Genomic DNA, 18,444 nt, shown 5'->3' with positions numbered 1-18,444 from the left:
AGTGAGTCCATGATATTTACCAGCTTTAAGAGAAAAGAATGGGTCAAAATTGTTAGCTGCTCGAAAATCCTGCCTCGTCCCTGAAAACTCTAGCTTACATTGATCGCACCCTGAAAGCAGTTTTGAAAGACTTAGTGTTCAGTTCAGTTCAGTTCAGTCGCTCAGCTGTGTCCGACTCTTTGTGACCCCATGAATTGCAGCACACCAGGCCTCCCTGTCCATCACCAACTCCCGGAGTTCACTCAGACTCAAGTCCATCGAGTCAGTGATGCCATCCAGCCGTCTCATTCTCTGTCGTCCCCTTCTCCTCCTGCCCCCAATCCCTCCCAGCATCAGAGTCTTTTCCAATGAGTCAACTCTTCGCATGAGGTGGCCAAAGTACTGGAGTTTCAGCTTTAGCATCATTCCTTCCAAAGAAATCCCAGGGCTGATCTCCTTCAGAATGGACTGGTTGGATCTCCTTGCAGTCTTAGTGTACTTAAACATAAATTGACTCACATGCTATTAATACTTGCTGGTTTGAGAAATGTTTTCTCTTACAGATCATATAGAAAGTTCCAAGAGGCATAGCTCTTTTATGCTTCTTGTATCTCCCCTTAGTTTCCAGCACACAGGTTTAATCTTAAAGGTTAATTAAAAATTTTTGTTAACAAATAACATGTGTCACTGTTCCTTAAAATTATTAAAAATTTGAGTTTTCTAGTGAAAATTCATCTACCATCACATACTTCTACATTTCCATAGTTTACAATTGGATTTGTTTATTGTTCACATGAATTATTCTATTTGTAAAAAGAACAGTAAAAATATATAAAAATCATTATTCAAAGAACATAATTAAGAGTACAAATCTGATATCAAAAGTTTATTGTAATAATATGTAAAAAGTTGCATCTGCCCCTGCTGCCACTAGCATCCATAGTTATGAGTTAACTGGTTCAGATAAACAAACAGCTTTGGCATTATTTTTCTGAGAAATAGAAGAAGGCCAAGCCCTATTTGGAAACATATTGGTAGCCTTAAAGGGATTTAAAATACACATATATAATTTTCTTGGGTTTATACTATCTTAGATGAGTGATTCTATAAGGCAAGGTTTCTCAACCTTGGTGAAAGTGAAAGTTGCTCAATCCTGTCTGACTCTTTGCAACCCCATGGACTATATAGTCCATGGAATTCTCCAGGCCAAAATACTGGAGTGGGTAGCCTTTCCCTTCTCCAGGGGATCTTCCCAACCCAGGGTTGACCCAGGTCTCCCACATTGCAGGCGGATTTTTCACCAGCTGAGCCACAAGGGAAGTCCAAGAATACTGGATGGGTAACCTAGTCCTTCGCCAGGGGATCTTCTCTACCCACGGATGGAACCAGGATCTCCTGAATTGCAGGCAGATTCTTTACCAACTGAGCTATAAGGGAAACCCTCTCAACCTTGGTACTACTTGCATTTTGGACTAGATAATTCTTTGTTGTGGGGCTGTCCTGTGCAGTGTCGGATATTTAACAACATCCCTGGCTTTTACCACTCAGTGCCAAGGTAAGCCCTCCCTCAGCTAGGACAACCGAATATATCTCCACTCATTGCTAAATGTTGGGAGGGAGCAAAATCACCCCCAGTTAAGACTCAAGAAGACTTACTTAACCTTTTGCTGCTGCTGCTGCTGCTAAGTCGCTTGAGTTGTGTCCAACTCTGTGCGACCCCATAGACGGCAGCCCACCAGGCTCCCCCGTCCCTGGGATTCTCCAGGCAAGAACACTGGAGTGGGCTGCCATTTCCATCCCATGTGTTTCTCCTTACTTCATGAAGAGGAGAACCTCACTAGAAATAACACTCCTCAAAGGTTTTCTGTTAGGGTTGCTGGATTTAGCAATTAAAAATAGAAGATGCCAGCAGGGAGGAGGGAGGGGGTTTCAAGCTGAGGGGACGCATGTATACTTGTGGCTGATTCATGTTGATGTATGGCAGGAACCATCACAATACTGTAAAGTAATTATCCTCAAATTAAAATAAATTAATTTAAAAAAAGATGCCCAGTTAAATTTGAATTTCAGATAACAATGAGTAATTTTTTGTACAAATATGTCCCAAATGTTGCATAGTATTTAATTTGGCAAACTTATTCCCAGTGAAATACTAAAATCATAAATAAATTGCCAATTCATGACAGGGGAAAAACAGGATTAAATAGTTACTGTGACTCTTTTCTACTCCAATGCTGTATTGAAGTGATGAGAACTGGGCTGTGTTGCAAATAAGTCACTTTGTTGTTGTTTTTGTTATTGTTGTTAAAAAATAATAAATAATAATAATATACTTCACAGCAGGTCATAGTGAAAACAGCACTTACTTTGGATCCAAGCAGCTCTGAGTTGAAACTTGACAGTCATTTTTGAAGGTGTGAACTTTGACAAGTTAACTTCTGAATCTCTACTTCCTCTTTTATGGAAAAAAAAAAACAAAACTCGCAGGCGTGGGAGAGGGAATTATAAATTCTGTTACTGAGTAGTTGTGTGAGTCTATGATGAAATGAGGTAGCTTTTTAAAGATGAAGTGAATAATATTAATACATAACATTGCTGGCACTTGGCACTCTCTGGATGTGTGGGGATGATGACCTAGGACTCCAGGAGGCTGTGGACAGGATGTTCTTCTGGTGCTGCTCCTATCCCAGATGTAATCTCATAGGCCCCAAGCAAAGGCCCCAGGCAGCACCTGCCAGGGGGCAAAAGAGGAAGTTGAGTTACCCATTCACTCATAGCCGCACCTGACTAATAATAGCTGAACTACCCACTCAGGGGGGCCCCTGAATGGGGCTGGTAGCAATACTGAGCAGAGAAGTGTGAAAAACCGAGAAAAAAAAAAAGGGAACCACAGCCTGACATTCGTAAAGCTATGGTGTTCAACTCCTAAAATGCTCTTCTCAAGAGAGCTTTTCACTCAGATTTTTTCACCTTGCAACTGGTCTGACAGTGTAAAGATATATTGAGTTTTTTAAAAGATGCTTCCCTGTATTTCTATTTCTTCATTACCAAAAAGGAAGGGGTGGGGCAAGTGAACTCTAATATTCATTCCAAGTTTGAAAAACCATGTGAAAAAAACTATTCCTCCTTTCAAAGGGCTTCCCTCATGGCTCAGCTGGTAAAGAATCCACCTGCAATGCAGGACACCTGGGTTTGATCCCTGGGTTGGGAAGATCCCCTGGAGAAGGGAACAGCTACCCACTCCAGTATTTCGGCCTGGAGAATTCCATGGAGTCGGACAGGACTGAGTGACTTTCACTTTCACTTCACTTTTCCTTTCAGAGGCCCAACTGAAGCTGGCTCCTCCTGAAGGGTTCTGCTCTGGGAATCCTGCCAGCACTAACCTCTCCCTTAGCTTTTATTGTTCCTACCATCCATTAAAGCAAATAATCTATCACAAGCTACTTCATACTTTAAAAGATTATATTACCTGCATAATGTATACAGAATAATAAAATAAATATCTATGTATCCACTGCTCAATCTAAGAAATAATGTTACCGATGTTTTCAAGGCCCCTATCTGTATCCCTTTCACTCCAGAAGTGAAAGGGATACAGACTTTTGTTAACTATGTATTCCTTTTTTACTACTTCCTTGCTTTTCTTAATAATTTTATAACATATATATCTATCCCTAAAGAGTATTCATTTAAAGTTGTTGCTTCTGAATGTTATATCTGTGTTTTCATACTTTATATATTCTATATTCTGTGACTTCTTTTACTCATTAGTGTATTTGTGAGACAGCCATGTTGATGGGTGAAATTCTAGTTCAGTCATGATCACTGGCTCCACCACATTCTATTATTGAATATATTAGCATTTACTTATTCATCATTCTGGTCAGTGGACTATTAGGCTGTTTTCAGTTTGCTGCTATTTTGAGTAATGCTGTGGTGGCCTTTTTATTCTTTATGTCTCCTGGTGCAAAGAGACCAGGGTTTCTTAGGGTAGGTGCATCTTCTCTTTTCTCAGTTCAGTTCAATTGTTCAGTCATGTCTGACTCTTTGCAACCCCATGGACTGCAGCATGCCAGGCCTCCCTGTCCATCATCAACTCCCGGAGTTTACTCAAACTCATGTCCATTGAGCCATCCAACCATCTCATCCTCTGTCATGCCCCTCTCCCACCTTCAATCTTTCCCAGTATCAGGGTCTTTTCCAATGAGTCAATTCTTCACATCAGGTGACCAAAGTATTGGAGTTTCAGCTTCAGCATCAGTCCTTCCAATGAATATTCAGGACTAATTTCTTTTAGGATGGACTGGTTGGATCTCCTTGCAGTTCAAGGGACTCTCAAGAGTCTTTTCCAACACCACAGTTCAAAAGCATCAATTCTTTGGTGCTCAGCTTTCTTTATAGTCTAACTCTCACATCCATACATGACCACTGGAAAAACCATAGCTCTGACTAGATGGACCTTTGTTGGCAAAGTATTGTCTCTGTTTTTTAATAAGCTGTCTAGGTTGGCCATAACTTTTCTCCCAAGGAGCAAGCGTCTTTTAATTTCCTAGCTGCAGTCACCATCTGCAGTGATTTTGGAGCCCCCCACCAAATAAAGGCTGTCACATTGTTTCCCCATCTATTTGCCATGAAGTGATGGGACTGGATGCCATGATCTTAGTTTTCTGAATGTTGAGCTTTAAGCCAACTTTTTCACTCTCCTCTTTCACTTTCATCAAGAGCCTTATTAGTTGTTCTTCACTTTCTGCCATAAGGGTGGTGTCATCTGCATATCTGAGGTTATTGATATTTCTCCTGAAAATCTTGATTCCAGCTTGTGCTTCTGCCAGCCCAGCGTTTCTCATGATGTACTCTGCATAGAAGTTAAATAAGCAGGGTGACAATATACAGTCTTGACATACTCCTCTCCCTATTTGGAACCAGTCTGTTGTTCCATGTCCAGTTCTAACTGTTGCTTCTTGACCTGCGTACAGATTGCTCAGGAGGCAGGTCAAGTGGTCTGTTATTCCCATCTAAGAATTTTCCACAGTTTGTTGTGATTCCTTTGGTATGGTCAATGTTTTCCAAAGGGGTTTACCAATTTACATCCTAACCAGCAGCCTATCAGTCCTCCTTGCTGCATGTCTTCCACCCAGGATACTGTGAGAGCAAATAAAATCAATTTCTCTGCTTGCAGTGGGCAAAGAGACCATTCTCCTACCCACCCCTTTTCTTAAGAGTACTTCCTAAATCATAGGGACAGAACGAATCTGAGCCCTCATTCTAAACTTTGGAATAGAGATAAATCTCTCTACAGGTTAAGCCCAGTCTCCAGTCTTTACAACAGAGTTATCTCCAAGGCCAGGAGCAAAGAGAATTGTAAATACACGTGTACCTCTGGAATTAGCTAAGGGGTTGGTAGGAGACTTTCAGAAGGCACAGTCCTTTGTCTTTCCAGGAGATCAGAGAAGTCATTGCTCTTTCTTCTGCTCTGCTCTATAAATTACATGAGGCTTTGTCCTAACTTGTAGTCTCTTGCATGGACCACCTGCATCATGTGTTTTCTCTCTTCTAAAATTGATATGGAGGAGGTCTTGCTGGCAGGATTGTTTTGTTTCTCCAACATATTACTCTTTCATCCATTATTAAAATATTTTTTAAATTTTGGGAATAAATTTAGATTTGCAGAAAAATTATAAAGATAGCATAGAGAGTTCCCATGCACCCCTGATTTCCACCCACTGGAATTTTATTTAGTTGAATATTTAGTATCTTGCATTATTTGCATATCATGTATATTATACATAGTGTATATATATATATATATATTTGCTCATATGCATTTTTATTTACATAAGGGTCTGGACAAGGTGCTGCTCTAGGTTTCAGTACTTACTATAAGACCTTAACAATAGGAAGAAAGGCCCTAGCTGAATTTGAAGGCAGAGGTGGGAGAGGGCCAAATTGTTCCCTTAAGAAAATGAAAGGAATTTATATTTGTCTTCTGAGAGGAATGAAGCAGAAAACGGGAAGGAGAAGAAAATTTAACAAGGACACAAGCTGATATGGAGCTGCAGAGGAGGCCAAGCAATTGCTTTAAGAACCAGGATATTGAATGTTAATTTTAAGTTTTGTCCTCTCTAAAGCTGGGATGCGCCAAAAACACAGTTCATTCACATGCCCAATGGCCCAAGCAAGGCCAGAACCAAATATTCTATCCTAGGATGAAATTCCATACATAAAATTTGATTTTACAATATTAAAATTGTATTATTAAAAGTTAATTTTTTAAAGTACAATGGTTTACTGTAGCTATAGAAACATTTGGGCTCAGACAGCTGCTGGCCTGCTCTTTCAACCACTGCACCATCGTTAGTAATTTTGTACCAAAGGGATATTCACTTTCAAGTGAGGTCAGAACAGGTACACCATGTTTTTGGCCAGCACCACCTGCGTGGAATTCTGCCCCTAGTGACGCCGTCACCGATTTATTAAGTTTCTTTCCTAACAGTAACTGACCAAGGTCAAAATTTACCTCTTGAAGTCCAAGGTTAGGTCGATGGTGACAGTGCAATTTCACTGAAGCAGGCTCAACCAACTGAGCTTTGTGCAGGATTTAAAGAAGATAATTTCTGAATATTTTCAGGAGCTGCCTTAAGATTGTTTTTCTTGCTCTGTTTTTTTATTTCTAATATGTGTTCAGCACTTACAATGCTTCACATGATCACAGGAGATAAATTTGTCTTCAAACCTTGGATGTGGAAATGTGGCATTGGAGCAAGTAATTGGCTTTCAAGATGACAAAACTATCTCTGAATTTCCACCTGGATCTCAGCTTTCATTGCATTCACACCAATTTCAGCATCTTCACTGGAGAAAAATGGTAGAGGTATCTCTCCAGCAGGTCATGGAGAAAATACTTGCAGCTTCAAGGCACATCAGGCTGGTTAACTGCTTCAGTAGCTTTCAGCAAATAACTACCTTCTCTGCAAATAACTGCTGGCTGCTAATAAGCCCTGCTATGTTGGTATCGTTATCTTCAAAACACAGAATTAAGGTTCCATTGCCCAAGTAACATTTTTTTTTAATGCGTTAATGCTGCTTTTATATCTTGTTTGGCCTGCAGTTTGGAAAGCACCTTGCACACTGTTTAGGGAAGGAGTTCTCATTTATTAAAGGCAACAATGAGTTAAATTAATACTTCCTCAGCTTTAGTGATGCCCAGGGATTCGGATTTGGTAGCTTGGAGTAGGAACCACATTTCTTTTTTTAAAGATTTATTTATTTATTTTTGGCTGTGCTGGGTCTCTGTTGCTGCATGCGGGCTTTCTCTAGTTGCAGCGAGCGAGTGGGGGGTGACTTTTGCTTGTAGTGCGTGGGTTTCTCACTGCAGTGGCTTCTTGTTGTGGAGCGCAGGCTCTAGGGCACTCAGGTTGCAGTAGTTGTGGCACACAGGCTTAGTTGCTTGGCGACATTTGGAGTCTTCATGGACCAGGGATCTAATCCGTGTCCCCTGCATTGGCAGGCAGATTCTTAACCACTGTACCACCAGTGAAGCCCCAAAATTCACATTTCTAATGAGTTCCCAGGAGCTCCAGCTGCTGCAGCTCCAAGTTAAATCATGACTTTGTCCCCACCATCTTCTGTTGTAGGTCTGGTTTGCTGCAGGGGTGTCCATCTGCTTTTCTTATTTTGCCAACTTCTAAACTTCTTTCCAAGGAAACCACTTAGTCTTCTATTTTTTTAACAGCTTCATTTAGATATAATACACATACCATATAATTCATCCATTTGAAGTGTACAATCCAATGGTTTTTACTATATCTACAAAGTTATGCAACCATCATCATAATTTTAGAATATCTGCATCATCTCAAAAAGAAACTCTCTTTAACTCTCACTACCACCTCTCTCCAGGCCCCAGCAACCTCTAATCTTCCTAATGTCTCTACGAATGTGCCTGTTCTAGCCATGTCATAGAAATAGAACCACAGTCACCTTTTGTCCTTTAGTATTTTCATGACGGGACAGGAACACAGCAATATTTGTCATGACTAAACATGATTAGAAAAACAACCCTGTTGGGCACCATTCTTTAAAAGACAAGGCCCTTGAGGATGATATCTCTTCCCGAACAGGGTCAGTTAGTGGCATTAGCAGTGAAGGTTATTTGGATTTTGAAGGTTTACTGTTGTGGTGGCATCTACTTACCTTATGTGGCCATCACTCCATCTTGTAAGAACGATTCATTCTTTCTTTTGGAGAACTCATCTTCACTGGTCCAACAGTGTGACTGTAATGGTGCTACTAGTACCCTCCTCCCAACTCCCATCACTTCACCTCTTTAACCCATGTTATGGACTGAATATTTGTGTCTGCCCAAAATCATATGTTGGAACCCTAACCTTGAATGCATGGGCTTTAGGAGGCAGAGCCTTTCTTTCAGAAGTGATTAAGTCATGAGGTGGAGCCCTCATAAATGGGATTAGTGCTCTCATAATAGAGAGAGTTTGCTTCTTCTCTCTGCTTTGTGCTAAGTAAGAAGGTTCAGTTCAGTTCAGTTCAGTTCAGTCGCTCAGTCGTGTCCGACTCTTTGCAACCCCATGAATCACAGCACGCCAGGCCTCCCTGTCCATCACCAACTCCCGGAGTTCACCCAGACTCATGTCCATCGAGTCGGTGATGCCATCCAGCCATCTCATTCTCTGTCGTCCTCTTCTCCTCCTGCCCCCAATCCCTCCCAGCATCAGAGTCTTTTCCAATGAGTCAACTCTTCGCATGAGGTGGCCAAAGTACTGGAGTTTCAGCTTTAGCATCATTCCTTCCAAAGAAATCCCAGGGCTGATCTCCTTCAGAATGGACTGGTTGGATCTCCTTGCAGTCCAAGGGACTCTCAAGAGTCTTCTCCAACACCACAGTTCAAAAGCATCAATTCTTTGGCATTCAGCAACTGTAAAGCAGAAAGAAGGCTCTCATCAGAACTCAACCATGATGGTACCTTAATCAGAACTCCCACCCTTTAGAATTCTGAGAAATAAATGTTGCTTAAGCCACCCAATATATAATATTCTGTTATAGCTGCTTGAGTTAAGACAATTCAATTCATAGGAGAGGATACACGATCCAAGTTTGCTCTGTCAGAGGCCTTCCCCGGACATTTTCAAAACTGTCCTAAGGGAATAAAACTGCTGGGAGAATGTGAGCCCTTGATCTGCCATCAGTCAAGAGTTTCAACATCCTGGTTGATATGGGCAGGGAGTCAGAACCTTGAGGAGAGGGGGTTCCAATCTTGTCCCTGAGGTTCCCACGTTCTTGCTTCCCTAAGAGTTGGGTTTGTTCATTCAGTCTCTATTCTAGAAGTATGGAATGGACCTCAGGCAGCTCTGAAGGCTCAGACCTAGAAACTTGTGGTAAACTAACCTTTAATGTTACCAGTCTCATGGCAAATGAGGGGTGTGCCTACTTCTTATACTTTCTATCTGCTTATATCTCTGTGTCTTACTTCTCATATACAGTAGGCAGGCAAGCAGATAGCAGGTTCTCCCCAGTATGACCGAAAGGGGCTAAGAGAGTAAAAAGACCTCAAGGGTAGAGAAGAGCAAAGTTCTCAGTCTGTGCTCACTGTCCTTAAAGGGATCCTGGAGGAATAAGGATGCAAGCCACATCGTCTCCTGCTTTGTGAGGTTGCTGGGTGCAGCTGTCTTTGTATCTTTTGATAACAGAGAAAACACATTCCTTTAACTGTGTTATGGGCCTCTTTCCACCAATCACATCACTGCCCCACTGAGACACAGTGCACAATAAATTATCCCAAGATCCTGCCAATAAATCCCTTTTAACCTAAAGTCCTTGGTTTGCCTTACCATATGTTTTGAAAAGTTCCAACTATACACAACTACTGATGCTAAGAAATTTAGCTGTCATCCTGCTTATCTAAAGATAAGGCATTCACTATACTTTTGCATAAAGGTGATTGTCAGGCTGAATACCATGTACTGGCTACCAACCCTAGAGGAGGACTCCGAACACTTCTACCTACTGTGTGTTGGGTTGGAGTTGCCAAGGAAAACACAACACAGTCAAGCACCAGATGGAATGATGTTTTACTTACATAGAGAGGAAACAGCAAGATCAGCTTCAGTAGTGGGTTTCAGCTCCTTGTGGCCAGCAGGCCCCAGAGCAGCCAACACAGAGCAATGGTCTATGCACACCCTTCTTGTGCTGCAACAGAAGGACCCTGACCTCTCCCTGTGGAATCTGAAATATTGAAAGCTGGGTGCCTGCCTGTGGGCTGTTAACATACATACTTAGGCACCATCAACACTCTGTGAGCATAAAACAGGGAAAGATACTCCATACAAGACAGAAAGACCAGTATGGGCTGTGTGGGCTCTTAACCTCTTGGTAAGGAAGTGTCCCAGGCCCAAAGTGAAAGTGTTAGTTGCTCAGTCATGCCCAACTCTTTGCCCAAGGCTCTTTCTTATTTGGCTGAGCAGAGGGTCAAAAGATTGCCTTTCGATCCTGTCTTTACCCAAAACAACCATATTTACTTGGAAACTTTGGCTTTCGAGATACAGAAACCCCAACTCAGAACTGGCTCACACAACTAATAAAGTTCAGTAGTAAGAGTCTCAGCTCCATTTATTTGTAACTCTTTGCTCTGCCTTCTTATGCAATACTGTCACCATTTTAAGACAGGTATTCTTTATGGAAGCAAAACAGGTGTACACTTTGTCTCTCCTTAAACTCTTCTCTACTTGGACAAACTCAGCATTCTTGAAACAAAGGGGAAGGCATTAAGGCTGCCACTTGTTGCGAGAGACAATCTCAAAGTTTGACATGTTTTTCTGGGTTTTCACTTAGTTTGATAATGGTTGAATTCAATTGTTTACCAAGTATTGTCAATGAAAGAACACAGCCCTGCCTCAAAGAAATTGAGTCTTCTAGTCAACACACAAATAGTTACTCTGAATACAATAAAGAATACTAATTTAAAAGTAACCCAAGAAACCCAGAAGAGGCTACTTAGCCTAACCTAGAGTGCTATAACCCTGGATGAGGCCATGGCAATCCCCTCTAGTATTCTTGCCTGGAGAAGCCCATGGAGAGAGGAGCCTGGTGGGCTACAATCCATGGAGTCACAAAGAGTCAGACATGACTGAAGTGACTTAGCTCAGCACAGAGTACTATAAATGCTTCCTGGTAAACATTTTACCTGCACTCTGAAGGTATTTCCACTTGGGACTTCAACTTGACACAGACACTTTTATGAGGGCAAGGCCTGTCACCACAGTATCCACTTATCCTAGCAGAGACTAGCTCTCATGCCAACCTAAATCTGTTCCAGAAGAAGCCATTGTATAGTTGTATTTTAACTGGTTTGTGGTTTTCTTGTTTCCATTTTCAGTCAGTTGTTTGTTCTTTTCCTACATTCTCCTTCCTCAACTTCTAACAGTGTAACAATCCAATCCTGCTCTCCTCCATTTGTTCTTACAGCTCTCCACCTTCTCCATCTACATGTGAAAACTTAATTTTCATTTTCCAATGTATGGAGACACAGAAGTACTTTTCAGAGCAAGTTTAACAATACGGGGAAGGTGAGAACTGACATTTATTAAGCACCAACTGTGTGCCAGGCACAAGAGTAGGCTTTTTTGCATGCATTTAATTCTTAGAGAAGTCTGTGAGATAGATATAGTATCCCTGTTTTGTAAATCAGGAAACTGAGCCCAGAGAAGATATGTTACTCACAGAATTCTATACAGCTGCTTAGTGGAGTGGCTACATTCTCTACATAAGGCTACCTGATTTCAAAATTTTTCCAAAGCTACATTCTTTTCATTACCAAGTGATTTAAATTTTCATTGCAAAGAAAAATCATCTGGAGAGGTTATACACACACACACACACACACACACACACCAAGACCTTGGCCCCACATCTAGAGATCCTTATTTTAAATGGGGGTGGGCCAGTATTTTCCTTCAAATCTCCTTGGATGATTCTAATGAGAATCCAGGCTCAAAACAAATTGTACTAGAATGTGTTGCCTCCCAAACCATATCAATAAATTTCATGAAACCTAGCAGAGGCTGGACAGCACTTCAATCTCAACATCTAAAAATAGCTAATAGCGGCACCAATACACAGTATTAAAAGAAACTGAGGGTAATTTCACCTAGAATGCTTCACCCATGCAAAATGTTTATGATCAGCCTGGGACCAAGATAGACAGCACAAATAAGACTCCAGAAGCCTGCTCTTGACTTTGCTTCTGAGCCTGTGTATGACAGTTGCCTTCTCAGCACACACTGCAAATGCCCTGCCCCATGTCCCTCTGGCAGGGCCTGGGTCATCTGCAGCTGTTGGGAAAGACAGTCTTGTTCCTGCTGACAGCTCTTCACCTCCAGCAACCACCCATGTCTCTCTCCATCTCTGCCCCAGGGCTTCACTAGCACCTTCAGCGTGAGCTCAGTGGTGCAGGGCCTCTAGAAAGTGCCAGGGACTTTTTTGCTGACTTCTCCCTCGCCATCCAAAAGTCTCCACTCCCTTACTTACGCTCCCTGAGGTCACCTCCACTGTTTACTTCCTGCACCCAAATCCTAGTCTCAGGATCTGCTTTGGAAGAACCAGACAGGAAACAACTTCCAAGTGTTTCATTTTAGCCTCAGATACAAATAAGCATTAGGCCAACAATGATACTAACTTATATATGAATTTTACTTTATAGCTTACAAAGAAAGAGCTTTCACATTCTCATTTTGATCACTAAAGGAGAACATTCCCTAACACCATCACAAGGGGAATTGGGGATGGATACAATTCTCTTTCATTTCTTGAGACTAAAGTACTCCATTATCATAATAAAGACAGGCATAGATTAACTTTTCCCTGTATGCACACACTCTGCCCACTCTTGACTCTGTGTGTTCTTCATAAGAAAAATGGCCAATTCAAGCAAATATTAGAAATAATTCTATTGTTTTATATAGCGGATTCTTAATTAGTGCAACAATGTTAGTCTGGGTTTTTTTTTTTTAACTTTTATCATGAATAGTCATTCATGCCTCATTATGTAAAATTATATGTCAAAAAATGATTGTTGTGGAAACATTTTTCACTGAGGTAAATACAATTTAACATGGGTCACAGACTAGGGATAACAGGGAAATTTAACATTTTTTATGTGTTCTTGTAAGTTAAATAAAAATGAGATAGAAAGGGGGAGATCATTGGAGTTGCACTGTAAAAAGTAATATACCTTTGCCATTTCTAAAGATTCTGCTGGGTATTATAGCTTACAGCAGTCTCAACTATAGAAAACTTTAAATAAAATTGACTGGCTTGAGGAAAGGATATTATTATTTTGAGAACAGGAATGAGCAAAAATGCACAGCTCTCTCTCTGAGTCTAAATCCCTAATGAAATGGATAATCCTGCAGTAGGAGAATTCAATTTAAGCTATTATTGTCCCATCTGTGCTGAGTCAGGGCTGGCCACCTTGCACAGGAAAGTAGGGCTCCTTTTCAGTAGAATTGCCATCTTTTCTCTACAATTTGGATCTTTTTGCTGCTGGTTAGATTTCTATTATTTGTATTTTAAGGAATTTCAAAGCATTTCCTTAAAAACATGATTAAAAGTTTTAAGTTTATACGAGAGGTACCACATGAACCATGTAGGTAAGGTTCTTTTAGTTTTATATTTACTTTTCAAGAAAATCTAGAAGATTTCTCAAAATGTCTAAGCTCTAATATCCACAACTGAAGCCTTGAACTTCCAGAGTTTTTTTTCTTAATCCATTGCCCGCCCCCAGAAAGAAGGTGGATTTGCTAGTGACTGCATATTTGACCTTCTTAGTATAGTCATGGTTCCTCAAATACATAAACAATTCCTGTTTTAGCCACCAATCCCTACTGGAACATTCAATGTCAAACTGGGGAGAGCAATGGGTTGGGCTCTGTCTGTAGTCTAACATTTCTATTCTTGATAATAGTAGGGAGATGTTCACATATTAATTAAAACAGTAGTAGTGTTCTTGATCATGAGGCTAATTATTACCACAGGCTTAGGATAGACTGTGAAACAGTAAAATGTAGTAAGTGCATATATTCACCCATTTTCCTGTGCTAAATTAATACGACATTCATCTTAGGGAAGCAGAAAGGCGTAATGCTCTTTTCAACATTTTTCTTTGGAACTTTTCATCTTTACCATTGGCTTTTGGATTATAAATGGAAATCAGTTCTTTGGAAAAACTCAAAATGCATTCACATCTCCTTTGAGGCATATAATCTCAAAGAGGTGATTATTTGTTACCAGCATTCCAAAAATGCAGTTTATTGGGATGACTGCCCTTATCTGCACTTATTTTTATAACTTACCAAACACTACCATTCTAGTCTGCAAGTAACTTTAAGAGGAAAAAAGTGTTTGAAATGAATTGTACTGAAATTCATAGAGACTTCAATTTTGGTATTTCCTACCTGAGGACTGTCTGAGACTCAGTTGAGTTGTTTTAGAATCTTCCCATGGCCCCACATTGACTTGAATTTTATGAGTGTTGGTCATGAAGATGTCATCTTATCCAGATGAGGCATTTACACTTTACTCTGGGTTATGGAACAACTCCTGTTTTTCTCTTTGCTAGGATAGACATATCTGTGATATATAAATTTATGGTTCTGAAAAGTTTTAAGTAATCAGTTAACTTAAAGTTCAAACACTACCACACAACACAGAATACTTGCTTGTGTTTGCAAACAGCAAACATTACTTTAAAATCATTCCTGCTGTAATGTTCAGATGAGCTTTCTTTCAACACTTGGAAATTATAATATTCTTGGATGTTTTATTTACCAGCTCCCTTTCTCCTACTGCTGTTTGCAAGTTGAAAGAACAGTGCAAGACAATAGATTTCAGTTTAAATCAGGTGAAGGTTACAAACGGTGGTGACTGTAACTGGACTGAACACAGATATTCCTATGTCACTTCATGCAGATTTTTTTCTGGGTCTGGCTAAGAGTTAAGTCCTTTGATATCAGCTAAGACTGTCAAAATCAAGTCAGTTGTGAAAATTCAAGTCTTATGAGGCATTCTTTATCTGAAAATCTGTAAGTATGCCCAGGCCCTCAGGAGAAAATCTGGTGAAAAACATTTTGCAAGAGCAGATTTGAATTTTCTAATACATGTTTCACAGTTAGAAACAAATCATGTTTATTACCTTTTTCTTATTTTTCATCTGCAATTTGTGGATTCATAAATACTATACATAGTTAAAAACTGAATGGAATTCTATGATTTACTTTTTTGTAATTTTTTAGAATGTAATTGTCTTGTTCTTTGGTGCTCTAATGATATTGAAGATAAAAAGCATTATATAAGCATTTTGATGGATTTTGAAGTTTTAAAAAATTAATGGTGTGGAAGTTGACTCTGGAATAATACAGATTTGCTGTCTAAATTGAACTTTTTCTACCCCTACTCCCACTCTCATGTACACACTCCATTCATGAACTGCATTAGGTACGGCACCTGGAGGCTAAAGTGCTCCTAAGAAAGAGAGATATCAGTACATCAAGCAAAATATTTGGTAACCACTGGTTTTTGAGTTTGTCGATATAGAAGATTACTGAAAGAGACACGTGTACCCCAATGTTCATCGCAGCACTGTTTATAATAGCCAGGACATGGAAGCAACCTAGATGTCCATCAGCAGATGAATGGATAAGAAAGCTGTGGTACATATATACAATGGAGTATTACTCAGCCATTAAAAAGAATACATTTGAATCAGTTCTAATGAGGTGGATGAAACTGGAGCCTATTATACAGAGTGAAGTAAGCCAGAAGGAAAAACACCAATACAGTATACTAACACATATATATGGAATTTAGAAAGATGGTAACAATAACCTTGTGTACGAGACAGCAAAAGAGACACTGATATATAGAACAGTCTTATGGACTCTGTGGGAGAGGGAGAGGGTGGGAAGATTTGGGAGAATGGCATTTAAACATGTAAAATATCATGTATGAAACGAGATGCTAGTCCAGGTTTGATGCACGATACTGGATGCTTGGGGCTAGTGCACTGGGACGACCCAGAGGGATGGTATGGGGAGGGAGGAGGGAGGAGGGTTCAGGATGGGGAACACATGTATACCTGTGGTGGATTCATTTTGATATTTGGCAAAACTAATACAATTATGTAAAGTTTAAAAATAAAATAAAATTTAAAATAAAATTAAATTTAATTTAAAAAAAAGAAGATTACTGAAATTTTAATATTAATCTGTTATGAGATGTTGGAAATAAATCCAGGCACTTTTAGTGCATTCTTCAACAGGCTACCTGGGTAGCCTCTAGCACTAGCAGCTATTGTCATGTTGATTTTTCTTAAACAGGTATTTATTCTTCCTAGCTTTTGTTACTCTTTGAAGGAAAAACTAAATCCTTAAAATTAACCCTGGTTAAAATATATATTCGGTTCAGTTCAGTTTAGTCGCTCAGTCATGTCCAACTCTTTGCTACACCATGGACTGCAGCATGCCAGGCCTCCCTGTCCATCACCAGCTCCCGGAGCTTACTCAAACTCCAAATTCATGTCCATTGAGTCGGTGATGCTATCCAACCATCTCATCCTCTGTTGTCCCCTTCTCCTGCCTTCCATATTTCCCGGCATCACGGTCTTTTCCAATGAGTCAGTTCTTCGCATCAGGTGGCCAAAGTATTGGAGTTTCAGCTTCAGCTTCAGTCCTTCCAATGAATATTCAGGACTGATTTCCTTTAGGATGGACTGGTTGTGTTAACTGGCCTAGGAAATCTCTGGGCTTCGCTGGTGGTCCAGTGGTTGAGAGTCTGCCTGCAAGTGCAGGGGACGGGGGTTTGATCCCTGATCCAGGAAGATCCCATATGTTTCAGGGCAACTAAGCCCATGCACCACAACTACTGAGCAGGTGCTCTACAGCAAGTGAGCCACAACTACTGAGTCCATGTGCCACAACCACTGAAGCCCGTGAGCCTAGAGCCCACGCTCCACAAGAGAAGCCAACGCATTGAGAAGCCCACGCACTACAATGAAGAGTTGCTCCCCTCACCACAACTAGACAAAGCCCACATGCAGCAACAAAGACCCAGTGCAGCCATAAATAAATACACACACACACACACACACACATATATATAAAGAAAATTTCTGATTTTTTTCTACAGGTGACCCATCTGACCCACTGACGTTATTTGCAAAATTAAAAAAATACACACACACACACACAAATAAATATCATCTGGTTAGGTTTTAACTCATCTTTCCTGCTTGCTTTAATCTTTCAAAATCCTGATTCTAAATCCTGATTCAAAATCCTTCCATTTGGATGTCATCTGAAAATTTGATCAGTTTGCCATTTCAAGAGATGGATAGTCTACTGGATGGGCCTGGGCCTTCCCTCAGGGAGCTGAGTAACACACTGTCTCATAAGAAGGACCTCAAGGTGTTCAGATGAGAAGCATTTGCAGTGTGCAAATTTTAGGTGCTTCACATCCTAGATAAGGATGAGTCTCACTTTAGCAAGGCCATTCTGCTGACCATTAATTCAAGTCTTCCTAATTCCTGATGATGCTCTCCTGATGTGGTAACTCTTGCCTTTCTTAACTTCTCTAGAAGTAAAGAGGAGCAGAGTCCTCCTGGAGCCAACCCTTGGTGCTTCCCACTATACCCTGCCTCTAACACTTCCCATGGAAAGAGCAGCTGCTGTGGAAAACAGTTCAATAGTTCCTCAAAAGGTTAAAGACAGAATTTCCATATGGCCCAGCAATTCCACTCCTAGGTATATACCCGAAAGAATTAAGAACAAGTGTTCAAACAAAAATTGTTCACACATGTTCAGAGCAGTATTGTTCACAATAGCCTAAAGGTGGAAACATCTCTAATTTCCATTAACTGATGAATGGGTGAACAAAATCTAATATAACATTACTCAACTATTAAAACGGATGAAGTACTGATACAGGCTACAACATGGATGAACTTTGAAAACGTGATGCTGGTGAAAGCCAGACAAAAAAGGCCATGTTATATGACTCCATTTATACGAAGCACTCAGAGTAAGCACACTCACAGACAGACACAGAAAGCAGATTAGTGATTGCACAGGAATGGGGGTAGGGGAAAGTGGAGAATAAGAATGGCAGTTTCCTTCTGGGGTGATGAAAAAGTTCTAGGACTAAAGAGTAGTGACAGTTGTACAACATTGTGAACGTACTTAATACCGTTGAACTGCATACTTCAAAATGGTAAATTTTATATTATGTGTATTTTACTACCACACTTAAAAAAAAAAAAAGAAAGTAATAAAAAAGAACAAAGCCAACTAACAGGGTGACCATTCAGAGCATGTCTATCCATCTCATCTATGAGGATATCAAGACCTTGCCAAATACTTTGCAGAAATCTCTGTATACTATTTGTACTATATTACTTTGATC

The sequence above is a fragment of the Bos indicus x Bos taurus genome, chromosome X (assembly GCF_003369695.1).
Source record: "Bos indicus x Bos taurus breed Angus x Brahman F1 hybrid chromosome X, Bos_hybrid_MaternalHap_v2.0, whole genome shotgun sequence".
NCBI classification, from domain to species: Eukaryota; Metazoa; Chordata; class Mammalia; order Artiodactyla; family Bovidae; genus Bos; species Bos indicus x Bos taurus.
This window is presented reverse-complemented; position numbering follows the sequence as displayed.